Raw genomic sequence first — 16,635 nt, forward strand, 5'->3', positions numbered from 1 at the left:
CCACGGCGCCTGCAGCTAGAGCAGACCCTGTGCAGGCGTGGCCCCGGAGTGGACACTGTGTGAGCCACAGTGGAGGAGGAGGAAAGAGCCGTGAAGCAAATAGCTCTCCCTCTGTGTTATCGAAGTCTCTCACCCTAGGCAGGCCCTAGGGGAAGGAACTGCGTTACTGGTGAGGCTGAGCGCCACCCAAACCCCTCCCTCATACCCTCCCCGCCCTCCTCTCCCCCCCTCCAACCCTGTCTGCCGGCTTATCACTCCCCGCCAGGCCCGCTCTAGTCCCCTATCACCGCCTCCCAGCTCCCCCGCAGGCTCTTCCCTCCCAGCAAGAGGAAGCCAGACTGACCCTGAGCGTGGGCCCGCCTGCATCCCACATCAGGCCGCCACCTCAGTCCTCAACAGGGGGTTCAGGACCTCTCCTCGACTCTTACGAATCACTGTGGCCCGGCCGGCGTGGCGCAGGGGCTGAGCGTCCACCTCTGAACCAGGAGGTCACAGTTGGATTCTGGGCCAGGGCACAGGCCCGGGTTGCTGGCTCCATCCCCAGTGGGGGGCGTGCAGGAGGCAGCCGATCCGTGATTCTCTCATCATGGATGTTTCTCTCCCTCTCCCTCTCCCCTCCTCTCTGACATCAACAGAAATAAGAAGAGGCTGTGGAAGCCGAGAGGACACCTTGCCGCCTGCAGGAGGGAGTCTTCAGAGAAGAAAACGGGGGTGTTGCCCGGCGGACGGGAGGAGGGCACATCGCAGACAGAAAAGGGGGCGACAAACACCACGTGTTTCACAGATGTGGGGGACTGCGCCGCGGGCTCTAAGGACGGAGCAGGACCCTGGAAGCCCTGGAAGCCCAGGGAGCCCAGGGGACTCGGGTGGTACCCTTCCCCCTCTCCCCCCGCCCAGGGAGCCGGGGCTGTGGCTGCCCCGCTGCGCCCCGAGGTGAAGGGGGGGCAGAGTCCTTTCCCACAAGCCTCCGCTGCAGGGGAGCTGCAGGCACAGGCGGCGCTGAGCTCCTGCTGAGGCCTCGGACAAAACCCGGCAAGCAACCCCACTGCGCCTCGGACCCTCGCTGGGCCATTCGAGCTGAACCCTGAACCGTGTGGGCAGAGCAAGGAGCCGGGAAACGGGGCGCGGGAGGGGGGCAGTGGGCCGGCGAGTCTGACCGGCTGAGTCTGGATGGAGCCCAGAGCCGGGGTGCCTTTTCCTGGGAGGCCGGGCTGGCCTGGGCAAGTCAGGGCCTCCTGATGGGTAACAGGCCACGAGCACACCCACCCCCTCGGGGCTCCCCAGACGCTCCAGGCAACGCCCAGCTCCGCACCTCCTTACCTCCCGGGGTGCCCCACCCACGCTCAGGCGGAGGGCCACACTTTGAGGCGTGGATCCCAGGAGACAGAGGCCACTGGGGCCATCGTGAGTCTCTCTGCCTCAAACTGACTTAGAAAACCAAGCCACTGGGGGTCCGCGGTGGCCCTCGCGCTGCCTGAACAGAGGGCTGTTAACGTAAAAAAAACCATTGAAACCTGTAAAGAATTTGGTGAGTTTATTTGAGCCAAACTGTCAACCTATGCCGGGAAGCAGAACCTCAAGGAATTGAGATAATGCTCCGGAGAATGGCGGGTTACGTCTGTATTTATACATTGCCATCAAAGGAGGGACATAAGTGGGCTACATGAAATTCATTGGTGACAGATTAAGGAGGTGGGATAAAGCAAAGCGGGGGCCGGGGGGAACCCCTGGGATTGGATAAAAAGTGAAATGATGGACACATACCTAGGTGGGTGCAGGAACAATTAACATGATAATGAAGGAATTTGTGGCATCTGTCCCGGCACCCACACATTAGGGTGTGCCCCAGGGGCTCCAGGAAAAAGGGAAGTTACAAGTTACCCAGACATTTCAAGGGTGTGTTATCACAGGTGCAAAAAGACAGATAGGCTCAGTTCAGGTAAAGGCTGACCTTGTCGGTGAAGATACCGGCCTAGGAGGTGACTGCCCACCATCACTGCGTTTAGTTCAAGTTTAATTTCAGACCACCCTTTGTGGTGACTTTAGGTCTCTGAGTTTGCAAGACCGCCATGCAGGCCTCCCCTGAGCCTGTCAGGTCAGCACGTGGCCCCGTCGTCCACAGGGCCGTAGGAGGGAGGCGTGTTTGACAGCGAAGCCGAAGCCGTGGTTTTGAGTCCGAAAGCACAGGGACCTGGAGGGACTGGCAGACAGCCTGGGCTACACCAGCCTGGCCAGAAGGCCCAGGTTTGGAGTCAGTAACTGCAACCGTCCACATGGGGGCAGTAGCTGCCAGGAAACTGAGTAAGACCAACCCAGGGCCCAGTTACCTTCCTACCTGGCCACCCACGCTGTTTTCTGTCTGATTATTGGAACGAGAGGGGGGTGACTGGTATCTTTCTACCCCCTCCACCCCCCCCAGCACGACCCACACAGATCGCTGGCTTCCTCCCACAACTCCGAGGACAGCAGCGAGGTCTTAGGGAGGGCAGGGGGCCTGAAACAGGTACTGGGGAGACGCCTCCTTAGCCGATGAGGTTCCGGAGCTACCTTACATTAAAACAGGCTTTACACCTGCTCTGGGGTAGAGCCAGGTGGTTCAGAATTGACACCAATGGGGGAGAGAAAGTATCCAATAAAAGCTGGGGGAGATGCCATGTCTACAAACAAGCGATATTGAGGAGGAAAGCTTGGAGCCATGTACACGCCTACACACACACACACACACACACACTCACATATTCACATGCACGCCGCACAGAAGCTCAGCGTTAGCGTGACCCAGTCAGAGCAGGCAGATCTGACATGGATGGAACAGGACGAAACCCTATGGATCAGAATGTGCCAGGGAAAGTTGTATTACCAGAGAAGCTTGACTACCTGTGCTGAGGTATAAACTCAGAAATACTTAAAATATATATATATATAAATTCATTCAGAGAGGGAGAGAGAGAGATAGAAACATCAATGATGAGAGAAAATCATGCCCCACACTGGGGATCGAGTCCGCAATCCAGGCAAATGCCCTGACCGGGAATCGAACCGTGACCTCCTGGTTCATAGGTCAATGCTCCATCACTGAGCCACGCCGGCCGGGCACCTCACCTGGATTCTTGTGATGTGCCCCTGGCTACCCTCCCTGCCCACACCTCTGCCCTCCTGCAGATGCTGTCCACCACGTAGCCACAGACTGTTCTGAAGCCCCAGGCGGGGCCTCGTCACCCAGAGTAAAGCCAAGTCCTTCGAATCGTCTACAAAACTCGATTCCATCAGCCATCAGGCCTCTTCCCTCTCTGACCTTCTCTCCTACTCGGCTCCGGCCACATGGGCTGTTCAGACTTTGTACTGACCAGCGATGTGAGTACACAGGACGCTGGACAAATAAAAGGGGGGCTGGTGGGGCGGACCAGAACTGCTCCCCAACAGAGGCCTGCACGTCTCCCTGTCCTGCAGCCCCGAGGGGCGTCACCCCCGCCCAGGCCGTCAACACCAGCCTCGGGGATGCTCTCTGAACACCGGGGTCTGAGAGCAGGTTTCAGGGCTGGAAGTGAGCGGGCCAGCACGCTGCCCTCCCACACCCTCCGCGGCCGCCGCCCTGGCCACAGCTGTCTGCCGGAACCTGCCAACAGGACAGTTAAAAATAGAGGGGGCACCCCACCCCAGAGGAGCCGGTGACGCACTCAGCCGCCGTGTGTGTCTGTCAGGTCAGTTGGCTCCAAGCGTTTTTGCTTGTGAACCTTCAAAGAAATTGGAAAAGCTAAGTTTCCTTCACGAATTTCCTGAGTGGACAACCTAATATTTTTTAATGTGTCTACAGGTGTCTTTATCCGTGGGTGGATATTACTGCAGTGCTAGTCCGAGCCAGGGTTTAGTTACTCGTTTTCATTTATATTTATGGCACTAAAACGCCTTGTTCTTTTTTTATATATATACTAGAGGCCCAGTGCATGATTGAATCATGCACGTGTAGGGTCCCCTACATACTTTCGCTTTTCGCGGTGGAGCTGGGTGCCTGTCCGCTGGTGCACCAGGCCTTTCAGAAGCAGCGCCAGAGGCTTCTGAAAGGCCTGGTGCCAGAGCAGACAGGCACCCAGCTCCCCCACTTTTGATAGGTCCTGCGGCCGCTGAGGGGGGCTACCCTGCTGTTGAGAGGCGCAGGGGGCGGGACTCCCACCCCCTGCGCCTCTCAACGGCCTCTGAGGGGGGCTGCCGCGGACACCTGGCTACCCTGCCGTTGAGAGGCGCAGCTAGGTGTCCGCGGTAGGCCCCCTCAGCGGCCACGTATCTGGCCGTTGAGAGGCACAGGGGGCAGGAGTCCCGCCCCCTGCGCCTCTCAACAGCAGGGTAGCCCCGCTCAGTGGCAGCGGATCCGTGCCTCTCAATGGCCGGATAGGCCACCCCGAGTCCCGCCCCCCAGCCTCCCGCCGCCCAATCGTGGGCGTAGTGGAGTGATGGTAATTTACATGTTACTCTATTATTAGATAGGATAAAATATATTTTTATTGTTTTCAGAGAGGAAGGGAGAGGGAGAGAGAGAAAAACATCAATGAGGAGAGAGAATCATGGATCAGCTGCCTCCTGCGCGCCTCCTACCAGGGATCGAGCCCGCAACCTGGGCATGTGCCCTTGACCAAAATCGAACCTGGGACCCTTCAGTGTGCAGGCCGACGCTCTATCCACTGAGCCACACCGGCTGGGGCTACACCTGATTCTTAAACACAAGTAGATGACAATGGAAGTTTCATTAGCACGCCTTAAAATGTACTAAGTTGGGGAACAACCAGAGAGAGAAAGGGAAAATGCTCCGAGGAGGGAGAGGTTAACGAGGTCAGACGCCGTGGAGAGGTGAAGCCAGGTGAGCAAGGAGACAGCATCCTGAGCGTCACTGGCACCCCAGCCAGGGCCATGGGGGCACCGCGGTGTTCTCCACCGGAAGCAGTACGGCCCTGCAGGGGCCGTTGGGCAATGTCTGAAGCCATTGTCCGGTGTCACTGCTGGTTGCAGTCCTTACCCGAAGCCACAAAGGGGCCATGAGGGAAGGGCGGGGAGGGGACCAGCAACAGTATTATTGAGCAAACGTCCCGGGATCCTAGCTGGGCAAGGAGGGATGTGAATAAGGCAGATGAGAGATGAGAAGAAAACGCCGGAGCGGACAAACATGCAGAGGAGAACTGTGTATCCAAGGCAAGATCTGAGCATGGCCGGTGGCTCCCATCCGTGTGACGGACGCGCAAGCTAAGGCACGAACGGTCCCGGCGCAGGGCGTGCAGAACCAAGCTTCCTCGTCTCTGTGTAACGTGGGCCCCTCTGTGGAGGCCGCCGGAGGCGCACCAGAGCCCAGGGGGGATTGTACAATGTGCATTGCTAGAGTTAGAACACGGGCTTTACCGCCTTGGCCGGTGTGGCTCAGTGGGAGGAGCAGCGTTCCATGCACCAGATGGTTGCTGGGTCAGTTCCCGGTCAGGGCACATGCCTGCGTTTCGGGCCCTATCGTGCTCAGTGTTTCGCTCTCACATCGATATTTTCCTCTCTCCCTCTCCCTTCCTCTCTCTCTCCCTCTCCCTTCCTCTCTCTCTAGAAATCAATAATAACAAAATATTTTTTAAAAAGGGGTTTATTCAGGGGACTCAAGGGGTCAGCAACAAGAACCACCGCAGGTCCCTTGACTTCCGTGTTCCCATAACAAAGCGTGCAGGAGCCCTAGCCGGTGCGGCTCAGTGGCTAGAGCGTCGGCTTGCAGATTAAAGGGGCCTGGGTTCCATTCTGGTCCAGGGCAGGTCCCTCAGTGGCAGGCTCAATCCCTGGCCCCAGTCGGGGTGCATGTGGGAGACAACCAATCGATGTGTCTCTCTCGTCCCTTCCCTTCCACTCTCTCTCAAAATCAATGGGGCCCTGGCCGGTTTGGCTCAGTGGCTAGAGAGTCGGCCTGCGGACTGAAGGGTCCCAGGTTCGATTCCGGTCAAGGGCATGTACCTCGGTTGCGGGCACATCCCCAGTAGGGGGTGTGCAGGAGGCAGCTGATCGATGTTTCTCTCTCATCGATGTTTCTGACTCTCTGTCCCTCTCCTTTCCTCTCTGTAAAAAATCAATAAAGTATATATATATTTAAAATCAATGGGAAATATCCTTGGGTGAGGGGTAACGAAAGAAGTGTGCGGGAGCCTGGGCCATCTGATGGACGCTCAGTCCAATACTCCAGGGAAGGGGCCCACCCCACGTTACTCTCCTTTCTCAGAGGCAGCGCAGGAGAGCACCTTCGAGGAGAGAAGAGCAGGCACGTGAGAGGTAAGCAGCCGGAAGGCACGCTGTGTATTCAGGGGCCGTGACAGTGACCTCGGGCTGGCCAGCCCTGAGGACAGCAGAGGCCAGAGAAAGCCGTGGTTCCTGCGAGAGGGGCAGGCAGCGCCCTCAGTCTGATCGGAGGCTGAGTTCCAGGGCGCCTTCTCCCCGACAGAGGAGGAACTCCTGGCTCCCCATGGCCCGCCGGCTCATGGCTTCTGGCGCCGGGAAAGTCCGTTAAGGACATCTAGAATAGCCGGCCGCACGTGTGTTTCAACAGACTCCCCTCGCGGCGTTTCTTCATCATCCTGGGTGGTTTCGAGAGAAAAGGAAGAGGGGAGGATATGGCTTCAAAGGGAAGAGGCCTCTTACGAAACAAACCAGAGTGGTGCTGGCACCGACCGGCTCACAGGGCGCCGTGTGCCTCACGGAGGGGGTTTCTAAAGGGACGTCTGACACAGCAGCGCACACAGCACAGACACAAATCCCTACGTTTCAGAGTGGCAGCGGGTTCCATGAGGGTTCTTTCCTTAAGGTGGAAGAAAAATAGAAAACAAAAAAGGACAGAGAAGAGAAAATGTCCAGGAAATGTCACCCCTAACTGCCCCCCCGCCAGCCTAGTCGCCCCCTTTCTGTGTTCCCAGAAAGATTTCCCCGGGATTGGCTCAGCGTTCTAGAATAAAGGCACGGGAGACGCAGAGCCACGGCCGGGAGCGGGGAGGGCTCAGGATCCTACACGCTGTGAACGCAAACAAAACAGAGAGCTGAACGTGGCAGAGAAAGCTAGCTTACCAAGTGGCCCTTTTGGCTTTTTAAAAAAAAGATGTTTTTATTGATTTTTAGAGAGAAAAGGAGGAAGAGGGAGAGATAGGAACATGGATGAGAGAGAAACATCAATTGGCTGCCTCCTGTCCGCCCCCTACTGGGGATCGAGCCTGCAACCGAGTGACCGGCGACCTCCTGGCGCATGACGACGTGATGATGCTCAACCAACTGCGCCACGGGCTGGGCGGGTTCTATTTTTAAACGTACTCCAAAGCGGCCTAAACACGGGCAATCCTGAACTCAGTCACTGCTCGCCTAGAATTCAACCACGGACGCTGTCTGTATCTACCCCCTGTGGTCCAGCGCCAGCCCCAAGGGTTAGGACGCTGTCATTTGACTGAAAGTGTTGTAATCAGCCCTGGCTGGTGTGGCTCAGTGGATAGAGCATCGGCCTGCGGTCTGAAGGGTCCTGGGTTGGATTCCAGTCTAGAGCAGTGGTCGGCAAACTCATTAGTCCACAGAGCCAAATACCAACAGTACAACGATTGACATTTCTTTGGAGAGCCAAATTTTTTAAACGTAAACTTCTTCGAACGCCACTTCTTCAAAATAGACTCACCCAGGCTGTGGTATTTTGTGGAAGAGCCACACTCAAGGGGCCAAAGAGCCGCATGTGGGCTCGCGAGCCGCAGTTTGCCCAACACTGGTCTAGGGCACATGCCTGGGTTCCGTGCTCGATCCCCCGTCGGGGGCGTGCAGGAGGCAGCTGATCCATGATCCTCTCTCCTCATTGATGTTTCTCTGTCTCTCCTCTCCCTTCCTCTCTGAAATCAACAAAAATATATACTTAGTAAAATAAATAAAAGTATTGCAATTAAGGCTACTGTTAGCACATTCCGCCCAATCAGATTGACTCTCCACCTGGTGATGCCCTCCTGGATGAGACCCCAGGCCACCGCTGAAATGATGCTGTTTTATTCTCCCAAAAATTAGTGGTATGGCCACATCTGTTCCCCTTGTCTCTGTGCAACCCTCTTACCACTGAGCAACACTGGCCAGGACCGCCTCACATTTTTTTGAAATGTGACTTTACAGTGTTTGAATCTGTACATAAATTCTTTCCGGTAAAACCTTTAAAAAAAGAAAGAAAGAAAAGGAAAGGAAAGAAAGGAAATGAACGCTTGTCGGTATTTTTCTCTGTAACCACAGAAGTACTCATGGGCCTTGCAGGGCGGGCGGCCCGTGCTGCCTGCCGGGATCACCTCCAGATGCCGACTCATCCACTTCACCCGGGGGCGTGCCGCTTGCCCGTCGCCCCGCACACGTAACACGCAAACCCTGAGCGCTGGCCAGCGGGTCAGTGGTTCCCGCGGTCGCTGTAAATGGAGAAGAGGCTTTTTTAACCCGCGGGCAGTTAAAATAGATTGGCCTTTGTAGTGACATCCCTGACCTTTCCTCCGCGCTCACGTGACCGGCGGTGACACACGTCAGTCAAGTGTTCCGGGAAGTCGGGTTGTGTTGGGCCCCAAGCTGAGCGTGGAGACAGCAGGTACCACTCACAGAGGACAGGGCACCTGACCTTATTTTCCCACAACGCGCTGTGTGAGGCTCAGGCCTGGCTTCGTGTCCCTGGGTGGCCGCCTGGGGCTGTCACAGAGGGCTGTCACCTCAGCCGTTGAGAACTGAATGGGACGTGAGCCGATGGGGCTTTGGAACAAGAAAGCAGCGCACGATGGCGCGGTCCGCGAGCGGCCTCGCTTCACATCCACACTCAGGCGTTCCCTTTCAACCACACTGAGTCGGGTGCCACAGCTGCTCACCTTTGCACGGCTTCCAGAACACTCCCTGTTCATCCTGACAGTACATTGACTACAGGAAAGTCACTGCGTGTGCTGCATTCTCTCCTGAGGAAAGGCGGGGGGAGAAGGGGCAAGGGATACTGTTTTCCTCTCATTATCTCCCAGGATGTTTCCTGGGGCGCTTGCCACACAACAGGCAAAGATCTCCAGTTCCAGCCCGGCCCGTGTGGCTCAGTGGTTGCGCATTGACCCATGAACCCAGGAGGTCAGGGTTTGATTCCTGATCAGGGCACATGACCAGGTTTCGGGTTCAATCCCCAGGAGGGGGCGTTTAGGAGGCAGCCGATCCATGTCTCTCTCTCATTGATGTTTCTATCTCTCTCCCTCTCCCTTCCTCTCTCTCTAAAGTCAATTTTTTTAAAAAATTACAAAAAAAAAAAAAAGGTCTCCAGTTCCAAGTCCTGGGATGAGGGGGGATACCTTCCCTCCAGGAGCTCCTGCTGGCAGGGAGGCAGCCCATACCGTCCCTGTCGGCGTGTCTGGCGCATTTTTCCCCGGGGGAAGCATTGATTGGAGAAGCTGGCTTGCTTTCCGCCATCTGAGCAAAATGCCCACAAAGTCAGCTCTCCCCCAGCCCCTCTTCACGCCGAGAGAGCAGCCAGCCACGGGGACGGGAAGGCAGTGAGCGCAGTGCTGGGCACCGGCCGGCCACACCCAGCTCCTCACCGGCCCTCTCCTTTCCTGGCCATTTCCGGGGGAGAAGGAAATGCATGCTCTACTAGAGAAACAAAGGTCAGCTCAACTGCTGTAGGAAAAGGCCATCTGACAAAAGTCAACACGCATGCAAAACATGATCGCTCGGCAAACGGGGAGCAGAAGGAATCGGCCTCAATAAGTAAAGCCGTACACGGAAAAAGGTCCCACTAAAACCCGGTGAAAGACAGCACGCTTCTCCTCCGACATCAAGAACAAGGCAAGGTGCCGCTCGCCTGCTTTTATTCAGTGAAGTCCTCGCCAGAGCAATCCAATCGGAGGGCAAGAGGGAGAGGGGGTGAGAAGGACAAGGAGGGGGGCAGGGAGAGGGGGAGACCACGTTGAAGAAGAAGAAGCAAACGATCTCTGTTCACAAACGATAGGATCTTACAGTAGAAAACCCTAAAAATTCCACACACACAAAACTCTTAAAGCCAACAAGTTCAGCAGGATACAAAGTCAGTGCACAAAAACAAGTTACATTTCTATACACTAACAATAAACCATCTTAAAAGGAAATTACAAAACATTTCCATGGACAATACCACCACAAAGAATAAATACTCAGGAATTAACCAAAGAGATAGAAGACCTGGACAATGAAAACTACAAAACATTGTTAAAAGAAATCAAAGAAAACCTAAATAAATGGAAAGACATCCTATATCGTGGATTGGAAGAAGACTGTTAAATGGCAACACTACCCCAAGTGATCTATAGTCCCAATGACTATTTTTCACAGAAATAGAAAACTCTATCCTAAAACGTATATGGAATATCAAGGTGTGAGAAGAAACAAGTCATCTTTTCTGTCAAAAAGCAGTTGAGACAGCCACCATTTCCGCCACAGGACTTGCAGCTCCCCTGGGGGCCGCCCTCTTGAAACGGCAAAGGCCAACCCCTCCCTTTGAATTAGCCAATCGGGAGAGACTGTGCGCCTGAGCTCCGGTCAAGAGTGAGGGACAGGTCCCGTGTGTCAGGTTAAAGAGCCGAGCGGCCCGCCCTCTCAGTGTGCGCGTGCGCCCAGACCACGTGCGTGGGCCCTTCTGCAGGAGTGAAGGTGTTTGCCCTGCTGCCTGGCTCCCGAGGACGCTCTGTGTTCTACCAGGACCCCTGAATTTGGGGGCTTGCCTTATTTCTTACAAAGGGACCCCCAAATAGCCTCAACAATCTTGAAGAAGGAAAACAAAATGAGAGACCTCGTGATTCCTAACTCCAAAGCTTACTGCCATGTTCGCGATAATGAATTTGGCAATGACTTCTTGGATATGGTACAAAAAGCACAGGAAATAAAAAAACAGACAAACTGGGCTTCATGAACATCTAAAGCTCCTATGCATCCAAGGGCATGATCAGCAGAGTGAAAAGGCGACCCACAGAATGGGAGGGAATATTTGCATAGTCACACACCTGCCAAGAGGCTGATAGCCAGAAACATCGAGAACCGAGGAACAAAAATCCACACAACTCGATTCAAAAATTGGAAAGGGGCTTGAATAGACCACTCTCCGAAGAAAATACAGGAATCGTTCATAAGCACATGAAAGACATTCAGTATCACTAATCGTTCGGGATGCGCAGATCAAAACACGATGAGACACCGCCTCGCGCCTACTGGGTTGGCCACTAAAAAAAGGCAGCAGAACACAGCAAGTGTTGGCAAGGATGAGGAGTAATCTGAGCCCCTGTAGCCTGCTGATGAGCATGTAAAACGGCACAGCTGCTGTGGAAAAAACGGTAGGATGGCCCTGTCAGGGACCAAGAGTCGGTCAAAGGATTAACTCTGACCTTCAGTAAGTTACTGTAACTAGGCCCACCTCCTCTTGCCTGAGGACAAAGCATTTCTTCTGTAGCCGCCCTTCAACTGCCACACCCTTTATCTATAGTTACGACTTTAGCCGATTATCTAGGTCAGCCCCCACCCCTCCTAGGCATCCACCCTTCTAGAAATCACATATAAGGAACGCTGTAAAAATAAAGTTTTGAGGCTTGATCAGAATCCCCTTTGACTTGCCTCCATTCTTTGCGTCCCTTGTCTGTCTCTCATTCTCTTAGGTGCGCCGCCTCGGTACCCCCGTTAGAAGACCCCGCAGGTCGGGGAAATGGCCCTCCTCCCCCAAAGTTAAAAATGGAATTACCACCTGATCCAGCACTTCTGCCTCTTAGCATTTACCCAGAAGAATTGAAGGCGGGGTCTAGAAGAGACATTTGTACACGCACAGGAGCAGGAGCATTATCCTCAACCGCTAAAACGTAGAAGCAACCCGTGTCCATGTATACAATGCAATATAGTCAGCCGTGAGGTAGGAGGAAGTGCTGCCATTTGCAACACGGATGGACCTCGAGGGCATGATGCTGAGTGAAATAAGGCAAAGACAAACACATATGAAGTATGATCTCACTTATATGTGGGATCTTAAAAAGCTGAGCTCAGTCTCATCATGAGATCGGGGGGTCATCATGCTGCTGTTTTGGGAACTGAGCTAGTACACGTGATGGGCTTCGCACCGTGCCTGGCCCCTCCTACATGTTCACTGAACATTGGTTATTAACTAGTTGTAGGGCGTATCCATTTTCAAAGCATTTCCTACATGTTAGTTGTATACATCCTTAGAAGAGAACGTCCGAGAAGCTTAGGAACTGGAGCACAAGGGGTTAAGGGACTTGCTTGATGCCTGGAGGAGAATGCTTCTCCTTTTCTTAGAGCTTCTTCCCTAAACAGACTCCTCTGCAGTCCCTCCCTTCCCCGGAGGCAGAGGAACTTACCTGGAGGCTACCTTGGGGAAGAGAACCGGATGGGCTTGGCTCGCTCTGTCCTTCTTCCTTTGGGGAGTGACCAGCAGCGAACATGACTTCCCCAGTCCTGCAACTGGGGATGAGTGGCCGGTTCTGGGGTGTCCTTGGAGCCAACTCATTCGGCTCACAGACGGATCTGAGCCTGGCGTCTCCACTTAGACTTTCCCGGGGGCGAGGGGCGGGGGCAAGGTGGTTGGCTTCGTTTTCTGTGTGCCAATCATGGACCCACTGCCAAGCCGAGTGGCAGGAAATGGAGGGGTTTGTGAAACCTCTCTCCACGGGGTCAGGCATGTGAAGTCATCAGATCCACTTCTTCCTGGGAGACACTCTTCCGGAGCCTTCCATCCATCCTCCTGCTCCAAGTGGTATTTACTGCCTTGATCACAACTCAAATGAAGACTAAAGTACCAGGCAAATTGTGGCAGGGACTATCGGTGACCTGCTCAAATCTGTTCTCTCTCCCCTTAATAACAAAACGTGGGTCTGGGTTCGTTCTGTTGCTGCCGAGAGGCGGGGGGCGGGGGGGGGGGGCGGAGGGGGTGCCTGGTGACCACGTTCTGGCTGTTGGCTACAAGCAGAAATGCTGTGTGGTGTTCCCAGGAATTCTCAAAGGGAGGAGGCTCGCCCTGCCTTTCTTCTTCCTCGTCCTGTTGCCCAAACTTGGATGTGGCTGTGGCTATGCTGTCTGTCTTCGTACTGTGAGGAGGTCCGGGCAGCAAGAGCGAGGAAGCTGTGGGCCAGCGAGGGCCTGGCTTCCTGTGACTTGACTGAGCTGCCACACCAGCTCTGAACTGCTAACCCGGAGGCTTCCGAGTGAGAGAGAAACAACCTTATCAGTGACTTAAGCCACTGTTGTTTTGTTATCTGTCCCATAGAAACTCAGCCTCCAGCCCTCCTTCCCCCGTCCTTTCTCCCCAGCCAGACTGCCAATCTACACCCCTTTATGTCAAACGCCGGAGGGGAGCCAAGATTTCAACAGCGAGCTAAATGTATTTGTCAGGGGAAAATGATTTAGCTTTGAATTGGGGGCCAAAGAGCTTTAAAAAGATCTATCCTAAGAACACGGAAGTGGACAGCCGTCTTCCCTCGGTGGCTGACAGTCCACAACCAAACTCCTGAATCTCACCCTCCGGGCCCGCCCCCTCGGTTTTCTTCCTCTCGTTCCCCGGCAGCGTCTCCTACACTGTCCACCTGGCCGACACTAGCCACCTGGAATGTAGCTCCCGGAATTGAGACAATCGGAAGTGAAAAACAGACATCACACTTCTAAGACTTAGCATGAACAAAAGAATCTGAAATATCTAATTAATAGCTTTTTATACTGGTTGCATGCTGAAATCATGTTTTCGGTAGACCGAGTTAAGTAAAATACATTATTAAAATGTCACCTGTTTGTTTTTCCTTTCTCTGACATGGCGACTTGAAAAATTTCAATTACCTCTGGTATATACTGGCACAGTATGTTTCTATTGGACAGCAATGTCCTCTCAGGCTAATAAACATGGCGGCCATCTTTGTGGGGTTTTTAAATATATATTTTTATTGATTTCAGAGAGAAAATGAGAGGAAGAGATAGAAACATCAATGATGAGAGAATTATTGATTGGCTGCTTCCTACACGCCCCCTACTGGGAATCGAGCCTGAAACCTGGACATACGCCCTGACCTGTAATGGAACCATGACCTCCTGGTCCATACATAGGTCCATGCTCAACCACTGAGCCACACTGGCCAGGCTGCAACCATCTTTGATTCCTTTCTCTCCATTGGCAAATTGTGTAGGCTCTGCCTTCAAAATAGGTCCATAATTCAACTTCTCACCACCTCCACTAGTTTACCCACTTTTCACACATACAGCCCCCCCCCACACACACACATGCCTATCTCTTGTATGTGTATTTGAAATAGCTTCCTAGCTGATCTCCGTGCTGCCTTCCACACCATACCTGACAGTTTATTTAGCTACTAGAGGCCCGATGCACGAAATCTGTGCAAGAGTAGGCCTTCCTTCCCCCAACTGCCAGCACCGGCTTCCCTCTGGCACCTGGGACCCGGGCTTCCCTCCAGCGGGGTGTGTCTGCCTTAAAACATAGGAGTTCCATGAGGGCCGTGACTTTGTTTCCCCGCTGTGTTCCCAGCATCTCCGTGCCTGCCAAAGCCGAGGTTCTCAATAATCAGTCGTAGAATGAATCAATGAGCTGTGGGTTCCCAAACTCCGTTTTGGACCATTGAGCCACTGGTACTGAAACAAATATTTCAGTACCCTTCGATTTTAGCCCATCACTGCCCTTGGGCCTACAGTAATTCCACAAAGACCAAAGCAAGAATCTTCTCCACACGCCAAACCTTTTGTCCGTTTACTCACGAGCCTTGGTTGCCCTCAAAAGACTCTGGAAGATGGGTTCCTTTTCCCTCTAGGTTCCCTAAAATCTCTGTGAGCACCTGGGCCGCGTCCTGAACTTCTGGCCTAAAATACAGGGTGTCCCCAACAAATGTACACACACTTTCACAGCTGATGGCTCAATGTTGAAAATGCAATGTATTTTAATAAACACTGCCTTTATAATTACTCAAAGTGTGTGCACACGTTTTTGGGGGACACCCTATATGTGCAGCTACAGGCAACAGGGATCCTTGATCTCCAGAATCTTGGGGCTTCAGGGCAGACACTGTGAGCACAGGCGGTGTGCACATCGGTTGTTGGTTACCTGGCTGTGTGGTTGGTTACCTGGCCGGGTGGGTGGTTACCTGACCAGGTGGGTGGTTACCTGACCGGGTAGATGATTACCTGGCCGGGTGGGTGGTTACCTGGCCGGGTGGATGGTTACCTGACCAGATGGGTGTTACCTGGCCGGGTGGGTGGTTACCTGGCCGCCCGCACCCCCTTAGTCCTGGGGCTGCATCATTGGGGAGATAGCCCCGTATTGGAACCACAGATGGGGGACACGTGACAGGGGCTGTAGCCAGGCCCCTCCTTTGAGACGCGGGGAAATCAAGGCTCAGACAACTTGGGCCAAGTACACTTAGGCCACGAAATAAATAAAAATAAAAAATAACAGCGAAAACCCAAAACTCATGGCGGAACCGGCCCAGGAAGTCAGGTGGCTGGGCCCCCACCATCCCGCCGGTCCCCACAGCGACCTCGAGGCCTTCCAACAGCTCGCGGCTGCGACCAGAGGCCCAGGGCGGCCGTCGCACCTGCCCCGGGGAGAAAAGAGAGGGGCGTCCCGCCTCCACCGCGGCCAACTCCCAGCCCGGCCCGCCGCGCCCACGCTCTCGCGAGACTAGCGGCGCGGCGCTCCCGGAAGTGGGCGAGGAAAGCTGTCCGCCGCCACCCGGGGCCGCAGCACTATAGGTCCGGGGCACGATGAGGGTCTCTGCGGGGGGACCAGAGCGAGGCGGCATCCGGGAGAAGCTCCAGGCCACGCCCACAGAGCCCGGGCCACGCCCACGGCGCCCTGGCCACGCCCACCGCTGCTGGGCCCTGGCCTCTGCGGCCGCCCCTCCCTTTGCCCTTCACGGCGCCCGGCCCTGCCTGTGGGGCCCTCGCCGCACCCGCCCGGGCAGCCTGCCGCTCCCCGCGCCGGCCGCCCGTCCCCTCCCGACTGCACTGCAGGCGGCGGGCCCGGCGTGTCCCCGCAGCCGCACGTACAACTTGCTCGGTGTAAGTGCGAGGAATGCCGCGGGCCCCCGGGGGCCGTGCCTGCTTTCTATCTATAGCTCCGTCTGCACGCCCGAGGTCCACCGCAGCTATTCCCGGGCGACAACTGCTCCCCGCGGCCCCTCTCCCCATTGGTGGCTTCCGACCCCAGTTTGGGAACGGGGCGATCTCCCACCTGTTCCCTTGGAAGGACTAACCCCCTTAGGCAGAGGTGCCATCTGGAGCCTTCCAGCCGCTTGGCCTGGGCTGGGACTTCACCCCACCCACCTGCCCGATTCCAAAGCGCACTGCTTTGGGGATTTTTATTTGTTTGTTTGTTTGTTTGTTTGTTTTGGGGGTGTTTTTTTTAAATTGCAAGACTATGAAACAATATTTTTGCTTCGGTTATATTGTGTTCCAAGGGTCTGAGTAACTGTCAGTTTGCCTTCTCCGGTCTTATCCATAAGACTGGCTCTCTCTCTTTGCTCTGCGAGGGTTAAAACGTCCTTAGAACATGTAAGTGTGCCTGACAGCCTGGGAGAATGGCAGAGCACGGTGATTCTCCTGATCCTGATGTGTCTGTGTGTGTGTCTGTCTCAGGGGCCA

The sequence above is a fragment of the Eptesicus fuscus genome, chromosome 22 (genome assembly GCF_027574615.1).
Source record: "Eptesicus fuscus isolate TK198812 chromosome 22, DD_ASM_mEF_20220401, whole genome shotgun sequence".
NCBI lineage: Eukaryota > Metazoa > Chordata > Mammalia > Chiroptera > Vespertilionidae > Eptesicus > Eptesicus fuscus.